The sequence below is a fragment of the Neofelis nebulosa genome, chromosome 3, assembly GCF_028018385.1.
Source record: "Neofelis nebulosa isolate mNeoNeb1 chromosome 3, mNeoNeb1.pri, whole genome shotgun sequence".
Taxonomy (NCBI): domain Eukaryota; kingdom Metazoa; phylum Chordata; class Mammalia; order Carnivora; family Felidae; genus Neofelis; species Neofelis nebulosa.
Genome location: NC_080784.1, coordinates 90,837,873 through 90,853,988, shown reverse-complemented (window position 1 = coordinate 90,853,988; position 16,116 = coordinate 90,837,873).

Here is a 16,116-nt window from a genome sequence, read left to right as displayed (position 1 = left end):
GAGCTGCAATCATGGATGGGTGCCGCAGCAGCAAGGATGGATGAGGCAGAACAGAGAATCAACAAAATATAGAGGACAAACTTATGGAGAATAATGAATCAGAAAAAAAGAGGGAGATGAAGGCAAAAGAATATGATTTAATAATTAGAGAAATCAGTGACTCATTAGAAAGGAACAACACCAGAATCATAAGGGTCCCAGAAGAGGAAGAGAGAGAAAGAGGGGTAGAAGGGTTATGTGAGCAAATCATAGCAGAAAACTTTCCTACCCTGGGGAAAGACACAGACATCAAAATCCAGAAAGCACAGAGGACCCCCCAGTAGATTCAACAAAAACCAATCATCAACAAGGCATATCATAGTCAAATTCACAAAATACTCAGGCAAGGAGAGAATCATGAAAGCAGCAAGGGAAAAAAAAAAAATCCCTAACCTACAAGGGAAGACATATCAGGTTTGCAGCAGACCTATCCACAGAAACTTGGCAGGCCAGAAAGGAGTGTCAGGATATATTCAGTGTGCTGAATCAGAAAAATATGCAGTGAAGAATTCTTTATCCAGCAAGGCTGTAATTCAAAATAGGAGAAAAAAAAGTTTCCCCAGACAAAGAAAAACTAAAGGAGTTTGTGACCACTAAACCAGCCCTGCAAGAAATTTTAAGGAGGACTCTCTGAGGGGAGAAATGATGAAAATGAAAGAAAGAAAGAAAGAAAGAAAGAAAGAAAGAAAGAAAGAAAGAAAGACAAAAAGAAACAAAGATTAGAAAGGTCCAGAGAACACCACCAGATATTCCAATTCTACAAGCATCATAATGGCAATAAATTCATATCTTTCAGTACTCACTCTAAATGTCAATGGACTCAATGCTCCAATCAAAAAACATAGGGTAACAGAATGGATAAGAAAACAAGATCCATCTTTATTCTGTATATAAGAAATCCACTTTAGACCTAAGACACTTTCAGATTCAAAATAAGGGGGTAGAGAACCATCTATCATGCTAACGGTCAACAAAAGAAAGTCAGAGTACCATATTTTTATCAGACAATCTAGACTTTACAATAAAGACTGTATCAAGAGATGCAGAAGGGCATTATATCATAATCAAGGGGTCTATCCATCAAGAAGACCTAACAATTATAAACATTTATGAACCAATGTGAAAGTACACAAATATATAAATCAATTAATCAGAAACATAAAGAAACTCATTGATAGTAATACCATAATATTAGGAGTCTTCAACACCCCACTCACAGCAATGGACAGATAATCTAATCAGAAAAATCAACAAGGAAACAATGGCTTTGAATGACACATTGGACCAGATGGACTTAACAGATATATTCAGAACATTTCATCTAAAGCAGTGGAATATAAATTCTTCTCCAGTGCACATGGAACATTCTCCAGAAAAGACCATATACTGGGACACAAATCAGCCCTAAGTAAGTACAAAAAATCTAGATCATACCATGCATATTTTCAGACCACAATGCAATGAAAGTTGAAATCAACCACAAGAAAAAATTTGGAAAGGTAACAAATACTTGGAGACTGAAGAACATCCTACTAAAAAATGAATGGGCCAATCAAGAAGTTAAAGAGGAAATTAAAAAGTATATGGCAGCCGATAAAAATGATAATGCCACAACCCAAAACCTCTGAGATGCAGCAAAGGCGGTCATAAGAAGAAAGTATATAGCAATCCAGGCCTTCCTAAAGAAGGAAGAAAGACCTCAGATACACAACTTCACCATAAGCCTTAAGGAGCTGGAAAAAGAGCAGCAAATAAAACCCAAAACCAGAAGAAGACAGGAAATAATAAAAATTAGAACAGAAATTAATGCTATCGAAACCAAACCAAACCAAACCAAAACAAAACAAAAAACAGTAGAACAGATCAATGAAACCAGAAGCTGGTTCTTTGAAAGAATTAACAAAATTGATAAACCACCAGCCAGTTTGATCAAGAAGAAAAAGTAAAGGACCCAAATAAACAAAATCAAGAATGAAAGAGGAGTGATCCCAACCAACACAGCAGAGATAAAAACAATGATAAGAGAATATTTTGAGCAATTATATGCCAATAAAATGGGCACTCTAGAAGAAATAGACAAACTCCTAGATACATATACACTACCAAAACTGAAACAGGAAGAAACAGAAAATTTGAACGGACCCATAACCAGTAAGGAAATCGAATTAGTAAGCAAAAACCTGACAAACAACAAGAGTCCAGGGCCAGATGGCTTTCCAGGGGAATTCTACCAAACATTTAACAGTGAACACCTATTCTCTTGAAGCTGTTCCAAAAAATAGGAATGGAAGGAAAAATTCCAAATTCTTTCCATGAAGCCAGCATTACCTGGACTCCAAAACCAGACTGAGACCCCACTAAAAAGGAGAACTACAGACCAATTTCCCTGATGAACATGGATGCAAAAATCCTCAACAAGATATTAGTGAACTGGATCCAACAATACATTAAAAAAATTATTCACCATGACCAAGTGGGATTTATACCTGGGATGCAGGGCTGGTTCAATATCTGCAAAACAATTAACATGATTCATCACATGAATAAAAGAAAGGACAAGAACCATATGATCCTCTCAATAGATGCAGAGAAAGCATTTGACAAAATACAGAATCTTTCTTGATAAAAACCCTCAAGAAAGTAGGGATAGAATTATCATACGTTGAGATCATAAAAGCCATATATAAGCAACCCAATGCTAATATCTCCTCAATGGGGAAAAACTGAGAGCTTTCTCCCTAAGGTCAGGAACAAGACAGGGATGTCCAATCTTGCCACTGTTATTCAGCATAGTATTGGAAGTTTTAGCCTCTGCCATCAGACAACACAAGGAAATAAAAGGCCTCCAAATTGGCCAGGAGGAGGTCTAACTTTCACTCTTCGCAGATGACATGATACTCTATATGGAAAACCCAAAAAATTCGACCAAAATAGTGCTAGAATTGATTCATGAATTCAGCAATATTGCAGGATATAAAATCAATGCACAGAAATCAGTTGCATTGCTATATACCAACAATGAAGTGACACAAAAAGAAATCAAGGAATTGATCCCATTTTCAGTTGTGCCAAAACCCATAAAATACCTAGGAATAAATCTAACCAAAGAGGTGAAAAATCTATACACTGAAAACTATAGAAAGCTTATGAAAGGAATTGAAGAACACACACACACACACACACACACACACACACACACACACACAATGGAAAAAGATTCCATGCTCCTGGATAGGAAGAACAAATATTGTTAAAATGTCAATACTGCCCAAAGCAATCTACATATTCAATGCAATCCCTATCAAAATAACACCAGCATTCTTCACAGAGCTAGAACAAAAAATCCTAAAATTTGTATGGAATGAGAAAAGACCCAGAATATCCAAAGCAATCTTGAGAAAGAAAATCAAAGCAGGAGGCATCACAATCCTGGACTTCAAGCTATATTACAAAGCTGTAATCATCAAGACAGTATGGTACTGGCACAAGAACAGACACTCAGATCAATAGAACAGAATAGAGAACCCAGAAATGGACCCACAAACCTATCGTCAACTAATCTTTGACAAACCAGGAAAGACTATCCGATGGAATAAAGACAGTCTCTTCAGCAAGTGGTGCTGGGGAAACTGGACAGTGACATGTAGAAGAATGAACCTAGACCACTTTCTTACACCATGCACAAAAATAAACTCAAAATGGATGAAAGACCTAAATATAAGACAGAAAGCCATCAAAATCCTTGAGGAGACAGCCCGCAAAACCTCTTTGTTATTGGCCACAGCAACTTCTTACTCAACAGGTCTCCGGAGGTATGGGAAACAAAAGCAAAAATGAACTCCTGGGACCTCATCAAAATAAAAAGCTTCTGCACAGCGAAGGAAAAAATCAGAAAAACTAAAAGGCAGCCGACAGAATGGGAGAAGATATTTGCAAACGACATAGCAGATAAGGGTTAGTATCCAAAATCTATAAAGAACTTATCCAACTCAACACCCAAAAAACAAATAATCCAGTGAAAAATTGGGCAAAAGACATGAATAGACACTTCTCCAAAGAAGACATCCAGATGGCCAACCGACACATGAAAAAATGTTCCACATCACTCATCATCAGGGAAATACAAATCAAAACCACAGTGAGATATCACCTCACACCTGTCAGAATGGCTAACATGAACAACTCAGGCAACAAGAGATGTTGGTGAGGATGCGGAGAAAGAGGATCTCTTTTGCATCGCTGCTGGAATGCAAGCTGGTGCAGCCACTCTGGAAAACAGTATGGAGGTTCATCAAAAAACTAAAAATAGAACTACCCTATGACCCAGCAATTGCACTACTAGGCATTTATCCACGGGATACAGGTGTGCTGTTTCGAAGGGACACGTGCACCCCCCCATGTTTATAGCAGCACTATCAACAATAGCCAAAGTATGGAAAAAGCCCAAATGTCCATCGATGGATGAATGAATAAAGACGTTGTGGTATCTATATACAACGGATTATTACTCGGCAATTAATAAGAATGAAATCTTGTCATTTGCAACTACGTGGATGAACTGGAGGGTATTATGCTAAGTGAAATTATTCAGTCAGAGAAAGACAAAAATCATATGACTTTACTCATATGAGGATTTTAAGAGACAAAACAGATGAACATAAGGGAAGGGAAGCAAAAATAATATAAAAACAGGGAGAGGGACAAAACAGAAGAGACTCATAAATATGGAGAACAAACTGAGGGTTACTGGAGGGCTTGTGTGGAGTTGGGGGCTAAATGGGTAAGGGGCACTAAGGGATCTACTCCTGAAATCATTGTTGCAATATATGCTAACTAATTTGGATGTAAATTTAAAAAAATAAAAAATAAACTTAAAAAAATAAAAGGTGCAATCTTAAAAAAACGGAAATCTTTTATTAGAACAAATCTTAATGTCATGTTATTTAAAGTTTCCAATATAAAATTTTAATTTTCAAATTTAGTTCTAAAATTTGAAGCCAATTCCTCTCCACATTTACAAAATGTAAGTCACTTAGTCAATAAAGATGTTATCTTGTTTACTGACTGATATGACAAAATCTGATTTATTTATTAGAAACCATTTTTAATTAACAAGAAGCTTACAGAGAAATTACCTAAAGACCTCTCCAAGAATAGAGTTGTAGTTTCACACCTACTCTAGACGTGAGCATACCTTTTTCTTAATGAAAAAAATACATATATAAGGTTGTTGTGCAACTGCTAACATTTTTAAGATATCTGAACACTAATCACTTAACACTTTTTTCAGCTATATATTAATTTTTGACAACTTCCATTGCTCTCATGATAAAGGTACTTTTTAATAACTTCTAGAAATTCAAATAAGAAAACATATAAACCACATATGTTCTTTTTTAAATCAAAGGACACAATCTCTTGATTTTGTCATTCTGTATTTATAGTTATCCAGTATATTCCTTCAAATGTGTAATATGAGTAGTTTATGCTCTAGGTCAAACATGTTAGCAAATCCAGTGGACAACATTTTATTGCAACTTGGTCCCCATGGGAATAGAAGATAAATCAAATGCTAGCCAGGCATTAAAAATATAATAGTAGTTGGAGAATTTGTTAAAGGGGAAATATCATTTAAAAAATGGTTCCAAGTCCTCGATCTATTATAAAGAAGTTGTTACTTAAAACAATTGAAAATTAAGAAACAGAAGAAAATCCCAATGTGTGTTACATGACGGTATATTTCAGTTGGTTTGAGTTGATATATTTATTTGAGATTTCCTTACTGACTTTTCTTACTTTGTCCTTTATATATTTTTTATGTTAGCTGCTTCCTTGTCTTGTTTCTTGTTTGCTAGTATCCAGTTGAGAAAACCTACTCAAAAAGAAACACTTTAATCGTGTCTATTACTTTCATTTTAAATATGCAGCTTAAAAATATCTCTCATTTATTCCTTGCTTATGTCGCAGAGAAAAAAAGAAAAAAAAAACGATGACTACGTCTTTGCCCGTTCTAGAGATTGGAAATTAAATTCCCCTTACTTAAATTCTTGTTCTGAATCATGGTGTACCTGTTCTCTTTTGATTATAATGCTAAATAAGTAATCTCTCATGTATTCAATAAGCTAAGATTCATTAACTCTGCATTTTTAAATAATAATATTCTTCTAGATTTTAAATACTGGAAGAATTTTCCAGTCATTCTGAAGGAACAATTGATTATATTACTTCTTTAATTATGGGTAGCATTATTTTTGAGCCATAATACTACCTAAAGGGTATGACTTCTAACCAAGCCATTGATATTCATTTTGATTTCTGATAGCCAAGAAATCCTGATTCTTGTTCTGCATGTTAAAAACCATAAAGGCATTTTATACTCTTTAAAAGTTCATTCTGAACTCTTTTCAGTTAGCTGATGTCCTGACCTTCAGAGTATTCTTCATGGATTCTGGGCACTGCCCCATACTCGGCCTGGCTTGACAGATACTGGGCAAGTTGTTCTTATTGGCACTGTGCCCCATGTGTTTAAGACCCGGCAGTGACATCTTTCAGCTTAGAAAACCCAGCATGAACAACTGTGCTCAGAATTCTACACAGTGACATCCAAGAAAAGTTTACTTTTTTGGGAAAATAACATAATTTACCCCTGCCAAGCCTGTGAAGGTATTTCCAAGCCATATATATTTTTAAAAGAGAGAAACCTATTTATTTGATGTTTGGAAACAAAAATAATGCTCATAATGATAGTTTGAGATAACTAAAAGTATTTAAGACTTTATTTGAAAACAAATTTCAAACATTCTTCAGCTCTGCATTCTTTTATAATTTTCATTCAAGAACTCTAAGAAAACAGCTTTATGTTGAACTGTTTATACATTTTTTTTAAGTTTATTTATTTATTTTGAGAAATGGAGAGAGGGAGAGAGAGTACGAGGAGGGGAGGGGTAGAGAAAGAGTGAGAGAGAGAGAGAGAGAGAGAGAGAGAGAGAGAGAGAGAGAATGAATCCCAATCAGGCTCCCCACTGTCAGTGCAGAGCTCATTGTGGGGCTGGAAATCACAAACTGCAAAATCATGACCTGAGCCGAAACTGAAAGTCAAGCTTAACTAACTGAGCCACCTAGGTACCCTAAACTTAATTTTCTTAAATAAAGTATTAAAAAGACAACAACTGAATAATTTAAAAGCAATTAACTGCATTTTTCTATCAATGCTAAAAATACTGAAAGCATAAGAATGACTTCACTAAAACATTGAGATTGTTTCCTTTATTGATGTGGGAGAAGACAGTTTTTGCAATAATTCATGCCAGACTTAATTTTACAGTCTATTTAGAAGTCAAAATATATCTGGCTTCATTGTATTTTGCTGACTTCATTTTGCTGACTCAAATAATCTACATTAACAAACAAGAGATTCCACTGCCTACACCCTATAGTATTAAGCCTAGAAACCAAAATTTCCCTTCTCATTCTAGCAAAGGAGAGTACATGTCTAAATGATAACTTAGCTGTATATTAGTGTTTAACTTTGTTGAAACTATTTTCACATGACAGTTGTATTCATAGAGTGCATCCCGTGACCAAAAACTAGAAACCCAATCCAAACCATGTATTTAAGATAGAATTTTATTTTAAAGATTTCCTTTTTTTTTGAAGCTATCTTTATGGTGGAAGAACTACCTGTTTGAGATTCTATGCTGTTTATCTACTTTTTTTAAAGCTTTTTCATGGATCACTTACATCACTGATATTTATTCTGTCATATATTTCCACAGTTTCATATTCAATAGCATATGCATGTTCTTTCACAAGTATTTAACATTTAGTCTGCCATGTCACTGTGTTTTCATTGCATTTGAAGTTGAATGTGTCCATGTGACTCATTTTGAGCAATGGAATGTGAGCGAGACAGGCTTGTGTCACTTATGGAGTGACACTTTGAAAACAACAGCATGTGGTTGGCCACACTTACTTTCCCATATTGCGGATGGAGGGAGCAGAACCTCTTGCCTGTCTTCAATGGACATGTGGCAGAATAAAAAAGCAAGCTTTTGTTATGTCCCTGTGGCATAATGTGGAGAGTCCTAACTCATGAATTTGCTAATTCTTTAGTGGAAAAAAAAAAGCCACCAGAAGTGTATGGATTGCTAAAAAGAATTTATTTTATACATTACAATATTACAAATATTTTACTTTCTCAAACTTGAATTTCCAAAGGTGACTTTCTTTTCATGTTGCTCTTTTTTTTTTATATCCACTGTCTACAATGAGTTTAAAGACTTCAAATAACGTGAATCAAGTTCCACCAGACAAAACTTTTGCATGCACAACCTCATCTTTGATATTCATTTCTCTCTCTCCTTCATAATGTAAAATTCTGATGTTTGGAAAGTGATAAAATTTTCAGTATGAAAAAAGAGCACAATTTTCTTAATATTTATTACAAGTTTTTAAAGAATATGATTTGCCTGTGAAATGCAGGTTGTTTTCACAGTGATTTATATAAAAAGTTCCTCTCAAATACCTGAAAAACCTACTTCTATTCTTTACATATCTTATTTAATGGAAATCGTGAGAATAACACAGCATATCAATTTTAAAGGATGTTCAGAAATCATGAAACTGAGAAGATCATGATCCAAAATTATTTTTAATCTCTTCCTTCTTAATATTAACTTTTTTATGCTAAGGGCTACAATAAAAACTTAAAGAAGGATACAAACCAATGCAACAAAATAAATGAAACATAAGGCACTTTATGTATTTTGTTTGATGACTTGTTACATCTCAAGGATTTTTTCCCCTAAATAGGAATACTTTAAGCTATATAACTAAAAGAACACATACTGTTTGATAATCTTCAAACCACTTGAATCTTTTGTAGCTAAATGACTTTATCCCAGAAAAGCAGATAAAATTTAAGCTGATTGGAGTCATAAATATGTCAAGAATCAATCTAAATCTATCATTAAATATCATACTACAATTTGAGATGCTCTACAAATATCGACAAAATATCATCTTTGAAGTTTTAAAGATATCAACCAAACATATTAACAGGATAAAAGATACTGCAAAACTTTAAACCAGCTAAAGGCATTAGATATAAGAAATTAGCATTCAAATATATGTATAAGCCATGCAATCGTTTTGTATTTGGGATTATATCACATGAAGCATCAAAGTCTATTTTGTAAATGTTCAATTAAAAAACTAAAATAGCTTTTGCTTTATTAAAAATGATTTATAAATGTGAATACATAATTCCTTTGAATGAATTGTTATGCATTAAAAGTCACAAAATAATAAAAAAAAATCAGTTGGATATCATTTCAGTTCATAATCTGGTTTGAACTCATTAATATTTCATTTTACATTAGCAAACTCAGAATAATTTTTTATCATTTCTTTAATGGTATTTTTCTAATTATTATATTAACATTGTAGTTAATTTTCAAATAGAAAAAAAAGAATATAATAGTGGAGTGCTTTTAAATCTTAGGAGGTAAGGCACTTTATGGTGTTTCAAATATCACAGTACTTTAAGTGTTTTGTTTTTTTCTTTTTAAAATTTTTATTATTATTTTTCATTAATTAAATTAATTTCACATTAATTAACATACAGTATAGTATTGGTTTCAGAAGTAGAACCCAGTGATTCATCACTTACATGTAACATCCAGTGCTTATCCCAAGTGCCCTCCTTAATGCCCATCACCCATTTAACCCATAGTCCCACCCACCTCCCCTCCAGCAACCCTGTTTGTTCTCTGTATTTAAGAGTCTCTTATGGTTTGCCTTCCTCTGTGTTTTTCTTATTTTTGCTTCCCTTCCCCTATGTTCATCTGTTGTGTTTCTTAAATTCCACATATGACTGAAATCATATGATATTTGTCTTTCTCTGACTGACATATTTCACTTAGCATAATACACTCTAGCACACGGTCTAGATCCCAAATGTCCATTAACTGATGGATGGATAGAGAAGGTGTGGTGTATACACACACACACACACACACACACACACACATACAATGGAATACTACGTGGTGATCAAAAAGAAGGAAGTTTTGATATTTACAACAACGTGTACAGAACTAGAGTGTTTTATGCTAAGTCTTTTCTTTTCTTTTCTTTTCTTTTCTTTTCTTTTCTTTTCTTTTCTTTTCTTTTCTTTTCTTTTCTTTTCTTTTCTTTTTTTTTCTTAAAATTCATGTTCCAGCAAGAAGTGTAGTAAAATATGCCACCCCAAAATATACTACTTTGGCCTAAGGATTATTTTTGAGCTGAAGACAAATGCAAACCTGCCCTCCAGTATTTGCCCAAAAGCAGGACATAAATTTCCAAAGGTGCCCTGCTTCCCCTCTCCACCAGGAAAGACAAAAGCTAATCATTCACCGAAGTCAACTGTGGACCTTGTCAGCCTGCAGAAGGCACCGTGGAATCTAAATCACAAACTTCACTAGCTAGCTTTTATCACCCATTGGTTTCTCTGCACATATTTATCTTCCTGCAGTTCCCTGCTCTTAGAAGCCTAAGACTGCTTTCCTTTGTTACGTCATTTTTCCAAAAAATGTATTGCTTTTTTGTTGAAAATGCTATCTAAACCAGAGTTCTAAACCCTCAGTTTGATTTATTCATTTTTCACTGGGTGTTTCCCATTCATGCATGAGGCATACATGTTAATAAACGTGTGTGTGTGTGTGTGTGTGTCCTGTTAATCTGTCTCTCTGGGCCCCACTATTTTGAAGGATAGAGGGAAATTATTTTTTCTCACCTACAAATATTTTGGTAAGAAGTATTAAGAATGTTTATTCTAAACAGTAATTAATGGATACAGTTTTCAGAGTTGCACCAGATAAATCTGTATCTTATACCATTTCAAATGGAAAACAAAACAACAGAGACTAAGAGTTTCTTCTTAAGGCCTATTCTTCCAATTTGACGACCATGTAGATGTATCTCTTTCAAATAATTGTCAAACTTATCCCTCAAAAGAACTTCAGTAAAAGTACCTTTTCTGGAGTAATTCTCTCAATTAGTTATGCTCATTATTTTATGTCATTAAATATGCTCACTATTAGTGAGTTATGCTAACTAATTTGTTTTATTAAATATTCATGCAGTGGGGCAACTGTGTGGCCGAGTTGGTTGAGCGTCCAACTGCAGCTCAGGTCACCATCTCTTGGATCATTGGTTTGAGCCCCAAGGTGCCTGTTTCAGATTCCGTGTCTCTCTCTCCCTGACCCTTCCTCACTTTCACTCCCTCTCACTCTCAAAAATGAATAAAGATTAAAGATTAAAAAAATATTCATACAGTGATTGATTCCTTCAGTATACATGTAACTAGTGGATAATGTGAGTTCTGGAGTAGGTGAAGAGACAGTCAGCACAAGATTGCCACTCCCAATGCCCAAGCACAGTTTCAAATCACTTAAAGTGGTATCATGAGACTTGGCATGCAGATTATGGAAATATCACCTTTTGAATATAGTTCCATATCAGACCAAGAATTTTAGATTTTACTGTATGGAAAATTAAAATTTTTTCTAATGTTTATTTATTTTTAAGAGAGACAGAGCATGAGCAGGGGAGGGGCAGAGAAGGAGGGAGACACAGAATCCAAAGTAGAATCCTGGCTCTGAGCTGTCAGCGCAGAGCCTGAAGCGGGGCTCAAACTCACAAGCCGTGAGATCATGACCTGAGTTGATGTTGGATGCTTTACAGACTGAGCCACCCAGGTGCCCCTATTAGGTGGAAAATTAAAACTGCCCAAAGATGAACCTGGCAGCTTCTTTACTTGAGGTCTGTAATTCTCCAAAGGATCTTTTTCTTTCTTTTTTCTTTTCTTTTTTCTTTTCTTTTCTTTTCTTTTCTTTTCTTTTCTTTTCTTTTCTTTTCTTTTTTCTTTTCTTTTCTTTTCTTTTCTTTTTTCTTTTCTCTTTATTTTCTTTTCTTCTCTTTTCTTTGTTCTTTTCTTTTCTTCTCTTTTCTTTTCTTTTCTTTTCTTTTCTTTTCTTTTCTTTATTCTTTTCTTCCTTTCCTTTCCCTTCCCTTCCCTTCCCTTCACTTTTCTTTTCTTATCTTTTCTTTTCTTTGCTTTTCTTATCTTTTCTTTTCTTTTCTTTTCTTTCCTTTTCTTTCCTTTTCTTTTTCTTTTTTTTCCCATTTGTCTTTAGTGGAAATTTCTCATTCTCCACCACTTTCCACAAACTTAACATGATCAGAAAGGAAGAGTAGAGATGGAAGTGTAATGGATTCTTGTAGCTCCAAACCATTATTTCTCCCTGTCTGGAAGAAGCTAACTATAGGTTGCAGCATATGAAATAGAAAATATTTAACTGTGCTTCTCCTATACAAAAGGCAATTTCATAAGATTCACCCATTATTTTGAAGCTCTCAAGCTTTCTTTTTCCACTGATATTATCATTTCACAACATAACGTTTATACTTGGGTCATAAGCTATTTACTCATGAAAATACTGTCACCAGTTTTGCTATGTAGGCACTACCATCAGTACCCTAATTTCAACCTCTTTTGTTTCCAAGTGCAGTCATCATTACCTGTATTCTCCTTCAGCAACCACTCTTACAGCCATGGTCCCAACCTCGTTGAGTTGGTGGCATTATCAAATGCAGGGTCTTCAACCTCTACCAGGGACTCAAAATTGCTTGGGCATCTTTATGTGCACATCTTCATTCCTTTCATCATATATTTAAAGCTTTCACTATTTTCCTCAAATAATTTACCTCACTACCTCACTACTTCTAGTGAATACAGACAAATCTTGTATCTTTACCTCTTATAAAAGGTAATCTTTACCTTTTATAAAAGGTATCTTTTATAAAGATACATCTAAGTCTTGTATCTTTACCTTTTATAAAAAAAATAAGGCTCATCTTTTTGCCCCTTACCTAAAAAGTCAAAATTTAGTGTGTACCTAATTTTGGTAGACTGTATTACTGATCTAATTCTCTCTCCTGAACAAATTTCAGTAGAATAAATCCACACCATTTGATACATGTATCAGTTTGCTGTATCTCCCTGTAGAGTACAAGGAAGTAATATTCTCTAGGCCATTGTTTTGGGCTCAGGTACTGACTTGCTTTGGGCAATATGATATAGCAAACCCATGTTAAGCAGCGTTTTAAATAATTTCCCTTGTTTTGCTTTGCCTCTTGCTCTTCAGCCATTCCATTCAGCATGATACAAATTGTCTTCACTAGCCAATAGGAGATGATTGGATTTGACCTGAGCCCAGCAAAGAGCTTAGAATAAATCTCAGCCAATCCCAGAAGAAGAGGCATAGACACAACCTTCCCACATACTTGTCATTGAGAAATAAATGTGTACTATTGCAAGCTTCTGTAAAGTGGTTTGTTACACATGATTATTAAATTGTTACCTTATTTTGGACATATTTCCTTCTATCCCAATGACAAATGTGTCTCTTCCCTCCAAGGCCATCTTTTGGGTTTCACTTTTTTGGGGGTCATACTTCAATATGCCCAGACTGACTTCTGCTAGCCCATTTCCACTTTGTCAGCTCCTTTCCACTGCCATATACCCCCCCACCCATCCCCACCATGGACATTCTCCTTCCATCTTGTGCTCAGGCTCCAATGCTCTACTTGTGTCACCAAGGTTCTGTCCTCCTTAATTATGTACTGAATGCCTTTAAAATACATATATGTATGTGTGTATACATATATATATATACACACATATATGTATACACACATACATATATATATACATATATATATTTAATTATTTTTTAAATTTATTTCCTTTTTTATCTTTTTAAGTTTATTTATTTAGAGACAGGGGCAGAGAGAGAGAGAGAGAGAGAGAGAATGTCAAGCAGGCTCTACAATGTCAGCACAGAGCCTGACATGGGGCTTGATTTCACAAACTGTGAGATCATGACCTGAGCCGACCAAAATCAAGAGTTGGGTGCTTAGCCAACTGAGTCACCCAGGTCCCCCTATTATTATTAATTATTACTATTACTATTATTTTTTTAAAGAGAGAAAGAGTGCAAGTGGGCTGTGGGGCGGAGGAATAGAAAGAAAATTCCAAGCAGGCTCCATGCCCAGTAGGCAACCCAACTGGGTCAATCCCATGACCCTGGGATCATTACTCCAGCTGAAATCAAGAATCAGACAATCAACTGACTGAGCCATCCAGACACCCCACGATTGAATGACTTTTAGACTGGATTGTTTAGAAAATTTTGGAGAAGGCAAGAGGACTAGAATAAGTAGATTTTCCATATGTTCTGAATATGCCATCTGTTCTCGCTTTATACATTACAAATGTTTTGTCCTAGACTGGTTCTTGCTTTTTAAATTTCTTTAATATATCTTTCCCCGTCTCCCAGAAAAAAAAATGCATTCTAATGAAGTCAGATATATACCTTTATCATATAATTTGTACTTTTTGGAACTTGTCTAAAGCAATTTTTCTTTAACTGTGGCTATAAATGTATTCAGTATTTTCTTCTCATGACTTCACAATTTTCCATTTCATGTTTACATCTTACAACACATCTGGTAATAATTTGTATGTATAATGAGCTAGGCTTCTATTTTACTTTTTCCATGTAACTAGTCCATTTTCCCATCATAATTTATTAAGTAATTTTTATTTTCTCCATTGACTTGTAATCCCTTCTTCCTTATAATAAAAAAAATCTATAAATTCTTGAGTCTGTCTTTGGGTTGCCTTTTTGTTCTATTGGTCAGTGTTAAATAATAAACAGTTCCAGATGTAGATAGGGAGAGATTCTATTTGAAAGAGTTATTGCAAGAGCAGAGAAGGAGCTAATAGAATAGACAAATAAGGATGATTGTAATAGAGTGAACACTTTGAGTTTAAGCTCTGTAAGCATCTCAAAGATTAGGCAGAAAAAGGTTTTGCTTTTATAATGAGGCATAAAACAAGACTTTCTAGAACAAGTGGTAGGGAAGTGAGATGAATGAAGCGGTATAATCAGATAGTAGATTAGAAAATCTTTTACCGCGATCCAGCCTATTGTTAGAAGAAGCTGTTAATAAGGTATCTACTGGTTCACGTTGGTTGAAAGTCTAGGAGGAATAGTAACTTAACCAAAGTTTGATACCAAATATTTAGTCTGAACTGATTGGGGCCAATACAGTTCAATTAATCATTTATACTGCCCCAAATGGAAATTTGGAGGTTCAGGATCTGGCCAGTTGGAGTTAACAATGAGGACATCTATGAGTCTGACCTAAGTCATATATAGGGCAGTCTGTTTCTTTCCAGTAAGCTATTTCATGGTACACAAAATGGTAGGGGAATTTCTTTAACCATGGTCGTTAACCAGGGTCACAAGGCCACTGTAAATTTCAACACTGTGGTCAATGTGTATAACAGTTTTATGTTCTATAGTTCTGTAAACCTTAATATCTGGTATGGCAGATTAGTCTTCCTTAATTTGTTTTCAAAATTGTCTTAAATATTATTGATTAACTTGCTAATTCAAGAATAACTTGACAATTAATATAAAAAATAATTTTTATACAACTTGAATTACATTATATTTATAAATCAATATAAAAAGGAATGATCTTTTTATGACACTTCATTTTTCTTTTATATGGTATGTATCTTTGCATGCTTAATTTTGTTTTCTTAAGTAAGAAGTAATAGGTTTCCCCATGAATCTACTATCATTTTACTTTAAAGATTTTCTTAGGTACACTATAGTTTTTTTACTAATCTCAAAAATGAAAATTTCATACTAATATTATTACATGTCTAATTTTTATAACTAATATAATGGAAAACTATTGATATATGTATATTGGTTTTGGGTCCAATACACTTGTTAAATAAATCTGTTAGCTCACATTGTCTGTCTGGATTTTTAAATTTTCTGTATATGTCTTGTCTTCTGCAAAAAGCAATGTTCTTTCTTTCTTTCCATTCTTTACAATTCTTCTACTGCTGGTTAGTATCTCCAGCATACGATGTCGAATGTAATCAGTGATAGAAGACACCTTGTCTAGTCTCTGAATGTGAAGAAATACTTTAAATTTTCACTGGTATTC